At 40.1% G+C, this 12292-nt stretch overlaps 1 protein-coding gene across 1 annotated transcript in view; it reads right to left on the bottom strand.

Moving 5' to 3' along the window:
• The window catches only part of Pdk1 (Phosphoinositide-dependent kinase 1), a 286368-nt gene that overhangs the window by 112572 nt on the left and 161504 nt on the right, over positions 1-12292 (bottom strand). The gene's annotated exons all lie outside the window — the stretch shown is intronic.

Genomic DNA, 12292 nt, shown 5'->3' with positions numbered 1-12292 from the left:
AGAAAAATCGACGAGAAAAATGCATGAGTCCGCAATTATGTAAATGCACGAACAGCGGGACGGTTAGTGCCCCCTCTATCTTTCCTTTGTGTGTCGCGCGCGACTATGCGAGATGCGACACCGTCGTACATCATTCTCTCGCGCGAGAGGAATATGCACGCCCACGAATATAGCGGAGCGACACACGCCACGGCGTAAAACCAACAACCGCGCTAATCCGTAGACCGTAGAAGGCTGAAAGGCTATTGCGAGGCAATAAGGCCGGTTATGAGAGTATGTGGGTGCACGGTGGTGGCGACGGTGTAGGCGCATACTACGCTTGCTCGCAAGGACGTTCCTAACTATTGCGGTTTCCTCGTCGACTAGCGCGCGCGCATAGTCCGTACATATACGTCCACGCTCTATTGCCGTCCGTTGCACGCCTACTATTTTCACCAAAAAATCACAACGCAAGTTCCCCTTCTGAAAAACGAGCCTTCTATTTCTCATTATTCAGATGTATTATGTTAAATTTATTTTTATTTTCAAGCAGCTTCTCGAAATTCTTAAAATTTTGATATAAAATGCTGATTGTAAAAACGCGTCAAAATTGTGATACCTTGTACAGAAGGATTTTTTAATCTTATCTCGCAAAGGATATTCGATATTACTTGCCCTGGGCGAGGATCCAATTGTAAACAGAGAACGGAGTCGACGATAACGATAAGCCGGATATCGGGCTCCGAATTTGGCGATACCGACGACGTCCGGCTTCGCGATCCGGGAACGCGATCCGATCGGATCCACCGTCAAAATCCGATCGTATTTACATACAATTGGGCGTTATCCGGCCGAGGTGCCAATTTGCATGACGCTATCATCATCAACCCGTGACGCCAGGGTGGGTCATTTCTTGCGTCAAGGAAAAGTGCAATCCGGATTTAATCAGCTGCACCAGACGCGCCACACACTCTGCTGGCGCATCTAGTAAGAAGCTTCATAATCGCATGTAAGTTCGAGGAAACGTGAGTTCATCTCATATTAGATGCGTTCGGACACACGACGTCATTTACGTACATTATTGTAAACTGCTTACAAACTGTAAATAGTTCTGAGTAGTCACAGCTAATAATGTGTTTTCCTTATTATGCAAATGAGTTAGCGAGAATAAAAGTATAAAATCGAAAGGAAGAAGAACGATGCTGGCGTATGTAGATCTAGCAGATGAAAGCTATTTATCGCAGATTAAAATAATCGATCGACAAACTTTGTATGTAAAATAATTATCCGAGGGACTGCCCCTTTGCGAAAAAACGAGCGTTGGACTTGCCCGATCTTATCTGGAATCCATCGACGCTAATATGTTGATAGCCTATCGCGCACACACGTAGCCGATAAATAAATTCCCATTACTGTACTATCGATAGCAGATTAAGTAAGCCACTCCCTTCGATCGCGTCTAAAAATTATCGCATCGCGTTCTCCGAACGGATGCCACTTGTGACGCGAAAATACACAAATGTCCCGTGAGACGTTATCGCGTATTCGCGTTATTTGCGGGATACGTGAAAAATGCCGTGAAGAATTTTCTGCTCTATTTCCCTCAGGATCTATGATCTTTACAAGAAACGCTGCAAAGTCGCGCGGAAAAAGAAAGCAAATCCGTAGAAAGAAAAGATAATCGATAGATTGCTATCGGCAGACACTATGTTTGTTGTGAAAAAAAATTCACAATAATCTCGCGAATTGATCGGTGCGTCGATATTTCGGAATGCGTTGCAATTAAACTGTCGAATGGTCGCGTGTGTGAGCGCACCAGAAGCATCAGGTGGTTAGCTATTTCGCCGTCACATTTGTCAGTCTTGTGTTTTATTCCCGTGACAAGCAGAAGATTGCTTTGTATCTTTAGCAGTTTCACTATTTATTATCTCCTATTTTATTGCCCTTTCGGCTTAAAAAAGCACAGTAAAGTTGAATACGATATAACATTTCATATTTTTACTGCCGAAAAAGTCGACAGCCCGCTTCGACGTTACAAGGCGTTTCGAATACCAGATTACGCAATTAAGTTGACGTAATCGGGTGCGAGAAATGTAGAAAATAATGTAGATATTATTCTTAATTGGTATGCATTATCTCTAAACGCGATAAGGTAATACAAGTAGCATATACATTGCGTCACAGTACGCGATTGCACTTCTTTTTTAAGCACGGCCACTCGAGCAGCTAAACGTCGATTGCGATCAAAAGCTTTACTTTCTTCGAAAGCGCGCAAACACTCGTCGCATTCCTAATTGTCACCCAAAGATAATAACGCCGAACCGAGAGAAAAAACCTAACGGCGTGATAAATATTAATGCACGGTTAACGGTTTCCCTCGATCTGACATTAGCGCGTTCATAAAAGAGCAAAACTGTGTGTGCCGATTCATTGAACAAAGGTTTCGCAAAATACATGCACTATTAAAAGCGAGTCCTTGAACGTTCCCGGAGCTGCGAAGAATGCGCGTGGCTGACCAACAAAACTTTTGCCGGCGATTCCGTTAAGTCGCGTTTTGCGCAAGCGAGAACAGCGCCTTTTACAAACATATATATAGACATCCTGCAAAGGTCAGTCGTCAGGATCAAGCCGAAGCGAGGTCCTGCAAGCGAGGTAACGGTAAACGCTTTCGTACCCCCGCCACCGGCTTCAATCGCGAAACGGGAATTAAAACCTGTTGGATCTTACGCTTTGCGTACCCAGAATTGAAGGCGGAAAGTCTCAAAGATGCCAGTTTTTCGCGGCTTTTAATATATCACGCGAGAAAATATTTATTTTCAATCAATGATTCAAGTAAATAATATGAAAATAATTGGTAACTCATTTTTAAATAAAACATTTTTTCCCTCCTTGAATTATTCAGGAGCTATGATTGAAATTAAAATTTGAAGATTTTAAATTATTCAAGAATTATCATAAAAGTTAAAAAATGCTAGAGACTTTAGAATTCTACAAATATTTTCTCCATGTGTTTTAATGATCAACATGAGCTTCCAGGGATCTCGCAGATAAGTGTCTTGGTAAATAGATCTCACTTCGCGATCAGCCGCGATCGTGCATCGAGTAAGCATCGTTGAAATTTGTTTGTTCTAGACTCTGTTTTTCCACGGTTTCGCTGGAAAGACATGGATTTCGCAATATTTCTCGTAAACTCGCGTGTTTGCAGAACGCAATTCTACGCGTAAAATCAATCGTAACTTCTACGCATCTTCCGCGAAGCAATTTCGCACTTTTTTTCCGCGAAATTTTTTTTTTTTAGAAATACATCGATAATGAGTAACGTTCTTCGTATTTAGAAAGTGTCTATATAAGTGCACGCGTGAATCATTAAATCGATTCAGTCGAAACCGCAGATTTTCCTTACAGCTGCATAATGATATTAACGGAATAAGAGAATGTTGAAATATATATGTGATTTCAAATATTGAAAAGCTGGATCTTTTTTTTTTCTTACTAACTATATAATCTATAAAAAATAATTATATTGATAAAGCAATGTTAAGTGAAATATTATAAATATTTTATTTCGCAGTAAAAAAAGTAGCTAGAAATTACGAGTTCAACTGCTCCACTGATATATCTGATGTGATTTTCTTCAAGTACGATAAACGTACCACTTTAGGTCTCGTCGGCGAATCAGTCCGATCGGTCCCGTACTTATTTCCGCCGTCTGCACTGAGCAATAAAAATCATTGATTTTCCGTGTGTACCGAGAAACCTTAGCGGCGACGTATAGCTCGCATTGATCGGATTTGCCAATGGCTTTCATCAGCCGTCTGCCCGATTTCACCCCCCATTCACGAATCGATTACTGACCAGTCTTGGAAGAAAGCTTCATGGTGGCAATTACGCGGTGGGTTTATCAAGCTTGGAGGGGTACTGAGTATGTGAAGGATTTTCTTTCTTCTCGGATTTTATCTATAAAGACGAGAGAGAGAGAGAGAGAGAGAGAGAGAGAGAGAGAGAGAGATTGAGATAAGAAAAAAAGAAAAGCGCGTTGAGCACACTTGACTCGAAGAAGAAAAGAGCGTTATCGTAGAAATTTTATTCATTTTAATTAATGTTTTCATACTTTTAATAACTCGGAGAGATTCAAAAGATATTTGCCTGATATTAAATGTATTTTCTCAATGTTGATTGAATATTATACTGTTAGATTTGATTTCTGGGGTCATTAAATTTTGTTAGATTTAAATTGAAAATACAAAAATTAGAAACAATATATTATAATTTATAATTATAATTCACTTTAATTATACTATAAAGTATATATTAATCGTAATATAACATTTGTTTCAATTGCTGCAAATATACTAGGCACTATTCTTCTGATTTTCAACATAACGATTTATGAGAAGACAAGGCAGTTAATAAGAAAGAAGAATAAGCTACTAAGTAATCCCAGAGGTCCTACTATGGTTAAAAATCAGCGGGGAAAAAATGGTAGATAAAGGATTCGCCTCGGCGCGCGATAAAAAGTCCCTTAGTCTGTTATTAACAATGTTTAATCTGCTTTACGCGGCGAGGGGAAAGTTCACACCGCGTTCGCGCTCCGCGCGGTTGTTTGCTCGTCTTGATTAATTACAAGCCTCCCGGCTACTCGGCTACTCTGAGCGGGCCGAAGCCAATCAACGGCGGCGCAACTGCGTGCATTATTAAAGATCAAACGGAGTGCTACAAAGTAATCTCCGCTGCGACCCAATCGCGAATTATCGGCTATCGATGTGCCTGGGCCGAATTTTTTTATGACGCATCGATGTTAACTCTTTGAATAAGAAACCAATTTGTTCTTGGATTTTGTAGCTCGATCGTGCTTCTGCAACGACGTGCAGAGAAATGAAGTGTATGTTAGATAGATCGATAAGCAGATAGAGATATTTGTTCAGCGCTGTAGAGTAAAGCCAATTCTTTGACCGCCCGACAGAGATATGTAAAATGTCACAGATGATAAATATTTCAAAAACAGGAATAGTAAACTATAATAAGAAAAGATACTATACTAAGAAAAATAATATGACAAAATTTCGAAAATATGTTAAAGTATAACTCAAATATTTTTTCTTTCGAATATCTTGTAATTAAAAGGTACAAGAAATGTCACAATAAATTTTTATCATAACCATAATTATTTAGTGATATTTTTTATCACAATAAAAGCATTAATACTTATCTCTTGGTCAATTATTGGCTTTCTCTTTGCTCGGAAAATTTCTTTTACAAACTCAAATCAATCAAAATTTAATAGAAATAAGTGCATAATAGTGTCCTCCATCTACGCGGATGTCTCTCGTAAGCTCTGACCCGTCTGCGTTACATCGAAAACCAGCAATTTCACTTTACGGCCGAACGTTGCACCGGGGGGGAAACGTACCCTCGAATCGACATCGGTGTTCCCGATTAGTTTCGATTTCAACGAAAATTTTGGGGAGTCACGGGCAAGGCAGAAGGGAAGCGTGACAACGAGTCGCGACCATCGGAGGCATTCAGGGAATTTCGCCAATTAAAATCGACGAACGACACGACGCTGGCGACGCGCGAGGACGCGAGGGGAATGGGGAAGAAGGGACCCCCCTCCCCCCCAGGTCCCTCGGCGCAAAAGGTACTTGTGAGGAATGTCCTTCGGCGCGGCAGTTTCGCTAATTGAAATCGATTATCCGGAGTACCGTTTTTCCGCGAAGACGCGTCTCCACCAAACCACCCAGCTCTTCCGTGCCGCGTCTCCCCTGAGAGGGCGAAGCCGCCTCACAATTACTGTGAGCGCTCGCTTCGCCGGTCCTCGGATATTCGTATTTCACGTGAAGAAGCATTCGCAAGACGATAGCGAACTTGGAAATCGAAAAGTTTTTCCCCGTCGCAGCATACGTGCGACGTCCTTCGAGGCTTGGATGCAGAAATGATATTGGAACTTCCGGCAACATTTGTGACCTATTTGTTTCAAGCGCATACAAATTTGCACTGGAAAATATTACGGTTTAATTATCTCAACAACTAAACATATTTGTGTCTATCCGTTTCTTTTGTTCAACGACCATGCAAGAATATAATTATTTTTCATTCATAATAATATTTATAGATGTTTATCGATAAAGTCTTTCTTTTAATCGTTAGACCGAATGTTACAGCTTTTGAGCATTATGAGGACGCTAGAAAACCTACAATCTCTTTTTACTATTAATATATCTTTCTTCACTGATTATGTAATCAAAGTTTCAGGAAATAACAAAGATGTAATTAGATTTATCATTTATTTTAATGATAAATGCTGCGTCCACTTCAAGCGAGGTGTATTACATAATTAATAGTAGCTCACGAGTATCTACATACATATATTAAGGTGTCCCTTTCAAAGACGGTAGCATTCTCATGTGCAGAATAGAATTTCGCGCGGACGACGCAGTCTCCCGACAACGATATTTCATGCGACGTGACACTGCACGTCCTATCTCACCAAATTTTCTCGCCGTATTCAGAGATCGTTACTGTCACGCGGTCGTTTTCAGTAACGCGGTTGATGCCGCGGCAACGTATCGCGCAACTGGTGTCCAATGACGCGGCGAAAAGGCGAGGACTCTTGAATGCACTTACATTCTGAACCTAACATATGCTCACCTTCTCCATAACATACTGTTCCTTTACTCGTCCTCCCCCTCTCTTTCTTTCTCACTCTGTCTCTTTCTCTCCTTCACACACACACACGCGAGCGCGCGCGCCAGAAATTTTGCAATTTCTTCGCAATTTCTACAATTTTTTTTACTAAAACAGTGATTACGTTACTGATTGACATTAGAGCTCAATTATTTGCACAATTTTAATCAACGTTTATGAGAAGAAAACAATTGTACCCAAAATTATTTTTGTCTTATTATCTTCAATGAATTTCTGTCTCTCTCTCTCTCTCTCTCTCCCTCTTTCTCTCTTATTCTCTTCTTACTTCTATGCGTTTCTGCAGAAACACAAATCCAGACATGACATATTGACGTATATTTACGCTGTGCCAACATACTCATGCGTTTGTATGCAAGCCAGAAAGAGATGTGAAAGAAATCAAGGAGGGGAGAGAGAGGAGAGAGAAGGGAAAGGGAAAGAGAATGGAAGAGCGAGAGAGAAGCGAGGGTGGTTAATCCGCACATGTGTGATGACAATCGCGAACCACCTGTTGAACGGCGCCGATACCCCTACCAGCGCGCCACTCTCTACCTGCTAACCACCGCAAAAGGAAGCTTCAAATACGAAGCGGAGCGTCCCGGCCGTATCATCGTGCGCTTCGTTAATCCTCCTCGATCCTGGCAGCGATACCGCCCGCCGTCATTCGCCGTTCCGATTGGCTGGTTCATCTTAAATTTATGCGAACTTCAACAAGTTCCGCGGCCGGTCGAGGAATACTCTCGATTTCGCCACGTGTAGACATAACTCCGTAAATCAGCATCAGCACCAATCCAAATTATACCGGTTTCGCTTAGATATTCACCCACACGTCAATGTATCGAACGAGATCATTATTCACATATTTTTTTTAAAGATCTAATCTAAGGTTGTGCAAGCTTCGGGAAAACTCGTTTAACAAATACAAAAATTAATCAATTTTTCGAGCAACAATCGACACTAATTAAATCGATTTCTAAACAATATTGTTGATCGATTTTCCTTGTTTTTCTTATAATGACAAATCAAAAAATTCGAAGAAACATATTGACGTAAGCAACAAGACATGAAAAATATCAAAGATCAAAATATAAATTTCTCAGCAATGCCACCGCGAGAGTTGTTTCCTGATCTTGCGTGCAATGACTCCGGAATTGTTTTTTTAAGATGTATCAGCGTAAACAATATGAAGTGGAAAATAATATTTTCGATTTATCGATCACGCAGCTCGCTCGTGATTGACCCACGTCGCGCGTGTCTATGACGCGAGATACTCGATAGACGCCGTATGGCTGATTTCTGCGAAATAGCGAAGGCTACAGATAATATTTTCAACCTCGAGTTTTCTCTATCGTTCGCGGTAATTCATCTTCATCCTTTCGCCATGGCGTATTAACTTGATGATGTAACTCAATAATAATCTGTACTCAATACAAACATTCTGTGTGTAAAAAAATTTTCTTAATCAAAAAAATTGCACACACACACACACATCAATATTCTATTAAAAAGTCTAATCGATCAAATGTATTGAAGGTAAAAACATCTCATATAAGAGCTGTTCGATCGAAGATCAATATCGCATCGATCGGATTCTGTCAGAAGGGAACTACTGGAGTGACGACACGCATAATCGACGACACTCAAGACTGATTTCCCGACGACCACGAAAACGGCATTAACATGCTGGGATCCTCGATCGGGCTTATACATATGCATGGCGCATATAACAGGCTTGTGGTATTCCACGGTGAATTGACGCGCGTACGACGCGCGACTGGGACGAATTGCGGCGCGTGACAATGGTCGGCTGTACGGAAGCGGGGCCATGGAAAATTTCGAGCATCGCAAAACAATCGGAAACAACCGCGGAGCATTGTTTCATATGTGTGTACGGAGGAAAATAAAAACCGCCGAGTCAGCTATGCTAAATTTAACGAAGGCTAATTGCGACTCTGCGTTTTCCGCGATTTGCCGCGTGAGAAAGTCCAAGCGTGGGACTAAATGGCGCTTGAAAAAACAGTAACATCGCGATTATCAACAACATATATTTACATGCGAATTACGATAATCAACTGATTGCGAAAAGTTGCAAGTCAATAAATTAAAAGCAGATCACATAATCATGTTTTGTATCGTGTTTAGACTTATATCGTTTAGATTTATAAATAAGGTATAATATTATCTATTTAAATTTTATTCCTCTACAAAAAAAAAAAAAAAAAAAAAAATCATCACAACTTGGTTTCTGTAAACAAAAATATTGATAATGAATGATTGACAGTCTTAAAACTCTTGTTTGTGACGAAACGATATGGTAATTTCTGCGAGGCATCCTAATATAATGCGAGAAATTGCGATCCGTTTTTCATTGCTTACTTAAATTGGCGCTCGAGAATCGTGTTAAACCGGTCATCGATGGGACCGCCGTGAACGCGCTTATCGTTATCACGTACTATCGCAATATATTATAATGCCGTATTAACATGACGGACGGCAGAAACGTAATATATAATATAATGCTTCAACGTTTATAAAACAGAAATATTGAATATTTTTTTAAAAACTAAAAAATATTTATTTCTATTTTTATGCTTGATTGCCGAAATTTTCAATTAAATTTCTCTATGTGCTAAACAATCTCTAAAGTAACTTTAAATTAATTGCAATCAAATGAAATGGACTGAAGATGAATAATAAACGAATGATAATTTGAACAAATGATAAATCGGTCCCCCTCTGCTTATGCGCAAAATACGCTTTTATTTCATAAACAGGGACAGGTTGCATCACGATAATGCGACGTATGCGCGTGCAATAACATGCCGTTATCAGCGACTTCCCACGACGCGTACGTTCACGATCACTTATCAAGCATGTCGCGCGTCGTCGTGGCTTGGCGCCTTTTATGTCACCAGAATGAACCGGCACATTTTCAACGTCTGCGTCCAACCTTGACGACGACGACGTCGGGCGACGACAATAACGCTCTATATCGTAAAATGGCACGTCGAGAATTTCCAGTCGCGTCCCGGTGCAAAATCGCCCTGTAATACTGCCATCGTAGTACATGCCAAAGTTTTTCCACGCTTTCGGATCAAAGTTCCGTCCGAGTCCGGAGACGTGCCGCGATAAAGTATCTTAAATCCGGCGGCGGAAACGCTTGCCGTCTTACGGCCGACGTAAAACGCGGCGACTTTGTCAACTGCTCGTTTCCGCGCTGCATCCTTATGCCATAACCGCATATGCGACCTTTTTATTTCGCCGTGAACTTGGAAATGTTTTCACTCTTCCGAAAAGAATATTTCCTTATCGGACAATAAATCGTTAAATGGCATAGCTTTACGAACCAGTCGCTTTTATGAGATATTTTACGCGAACCTTGCGCGATTTCAGACATCCTTTAGCGCTTGAAAAGATTATGTTGCGAAGATTAAACTATAAATATTTGAAATTACGGGATGTCTCATAGAATAAAATAATGTGACATATATGCTTTATAAAACATAATTAAAGAAATTTTGAAAAGATATTAAATTAATTATATTTTCCGCAATAATTTATAAACATAGAGAGTTCAAAATTACAAGAGCTCTTTAATAAATTATATATTCTTATTTTGAAAACGTCCATTAGAATTTAAAATTAGTTAAAAATATCACGCTTCATTAAATTTATATTAATATTAATAATTATTTTAACATACAATTTTGGAAATAATCTGAAAAATTTATAAGAATTTCGTTGCAACTCAATTGGAATTAGTAAAAAAAAAAATTACTACGTCGACGGTTTGTGTATAGAACGTGCAGACATGCGAGTTGCGTAATCAGGCCCTTAAAAGGTTCGGTGTATGTCAATATTGGAACAACCTGGATTTTTCCAAGCGCCCTAAAACACCTCGTGTATTATCAGGCTAGCCGCGTATTAACCGCAACACAACGCGCATATATTGCGCGTTATAACTGTGCTCGTATAACGTCGAATACGTATACATACATAACTAAAATTTATAATCAAAAATATGTATTGTATACTCAATATTAAAGAACGCGATCGAATAAATGTATTATTAATTATATTTTTATGATAATATAAACAGAATAATTAATCGCGATTAAATATAATTGATGAATAACCATAACAAATATTTACCTATATTATTTTGCATGTTTTCATGCCGTTCCCGAAGAATTATTCAGCAATCGCCGACACCGATAGACTTAAGGTATAAGAATTTTCTTACTTTATCTTTAACAACCGACCATTGTGGTTCCTTTATACGTCGTGCAGTTTAGTCGTCTTACGGCGTAGTAATTCCTTCACGATACCGCAGCGCTCTTAAATTACAATCTTATATGTAGGTAGATTGAAAGTCGAATATCGACAGCACCGACGAATTCCTCGCGATTTTACAACAAGCTCCGTTTCCCCCTTCGAGGAAGTCATGTATCTTTAGTATAATCTGAAATCTGGAAGTTTGCGGGCGCACGGGCCGCTCGTGATCTGAAATTTAAATGTCGCAGGAACAAGCGGGGCGTTGATTCATAGCGCTCTCGAGAAGCACGAAACACACGCAGCCCGTAGCGCACGCACTGGCGGAAGTCGAAAATCTGGTTTTCGAAAGCGGCGGTCCCTCGACTTTCGAACGGTGGACAAGGCGAATGACAAGCGGATCCGCCAAGGCAGGTATTTATCGGAATGTAGACGAGCCTTCTTACAGTCGAGTAATGATCACGCTTCGTAATCGTGATGATAACAATAGCGGCAATAACGATGATTCGATAGAGCACGAATTAAACGGCATGATAAGATCGCATCTAAGATGAACGATTTGGCTGTCAATAAGATAAATTCCATTAATAAGAAAATTGCTCAACTGTTAATAAGATCGACTGAGAGCTATCCCAACGGTAATTGTGTTACACTGCAAAAAATAGAGATTGACGAAGAGGAAATGGCATTCGGCGTTCGATAAAATAAAATTACTCGATCGGACTTGGCGACTTTGTAGCGGAACGATCAACAATCGAGTGTTTACGGGAGATTGTCATCGCTGCTATTACATTCCAGTGTGCTGCGTAAGCGCGAGCGTGTAAAACAACGCGAACGCTCTTATCTGTTTGCGTTAGATTGCACGAGATTATGCGATCTAGATCTAGTGGCGTCGGCTTCTGAGAACCCGCGAGAGAGTGTCCTAAAAGCGTTTGGAGAACAGTCAAGGGTACGACGCATTAACTTGGCCATCGCGCATGGAAGCGCAATGAAACGCGATCTCGCCGCTCTGTTTCTCGTCTCTTATTATTCAGCGTGTGTATTTTCGATATTTCGAATAATTGAATACGAGATGACTTTCTTAAATCATTTTAAAATAGGCTTAAATTTAGGTTGAGAGATATCTCGCAATCGCAAACACCTATGATATTAAAGGATGATTAATGTAACGGTGTTAATATAAGATTCATTATTTGATTTTAATTGCCGTGGATTCTGTGCGACCGTTATATAAAAGCGGAAGTGGATTTCTACATCGCAGTGAGGATTTATTTAAAGTAGCTCGTTCCGCTACGCGTTTTGCGTCTAACCCTTTCGAATTTTCGTTTTTTTAAATGGCCGGAAGACTCGCTTGTAA

This window comes from Linepithema humile, chromosome 1 (assembly GCF_040581485.1).
Source record: "Linepithema humile isolate Giens D197 chromosome 1, Lhum_UNIL_v1.0, whole genome shotgun sequence".
Lineage (NCBI taxonomy): Eukaryota > Metazoa > Arthropoda > Insecta > Hymenoptera > Formicidae > Linepithema > Linepithema humile.
Note: the sequence above shows the minus strand (reverse complement) of the source record. Positions and strands in the feature narration are given on the sequence as shown.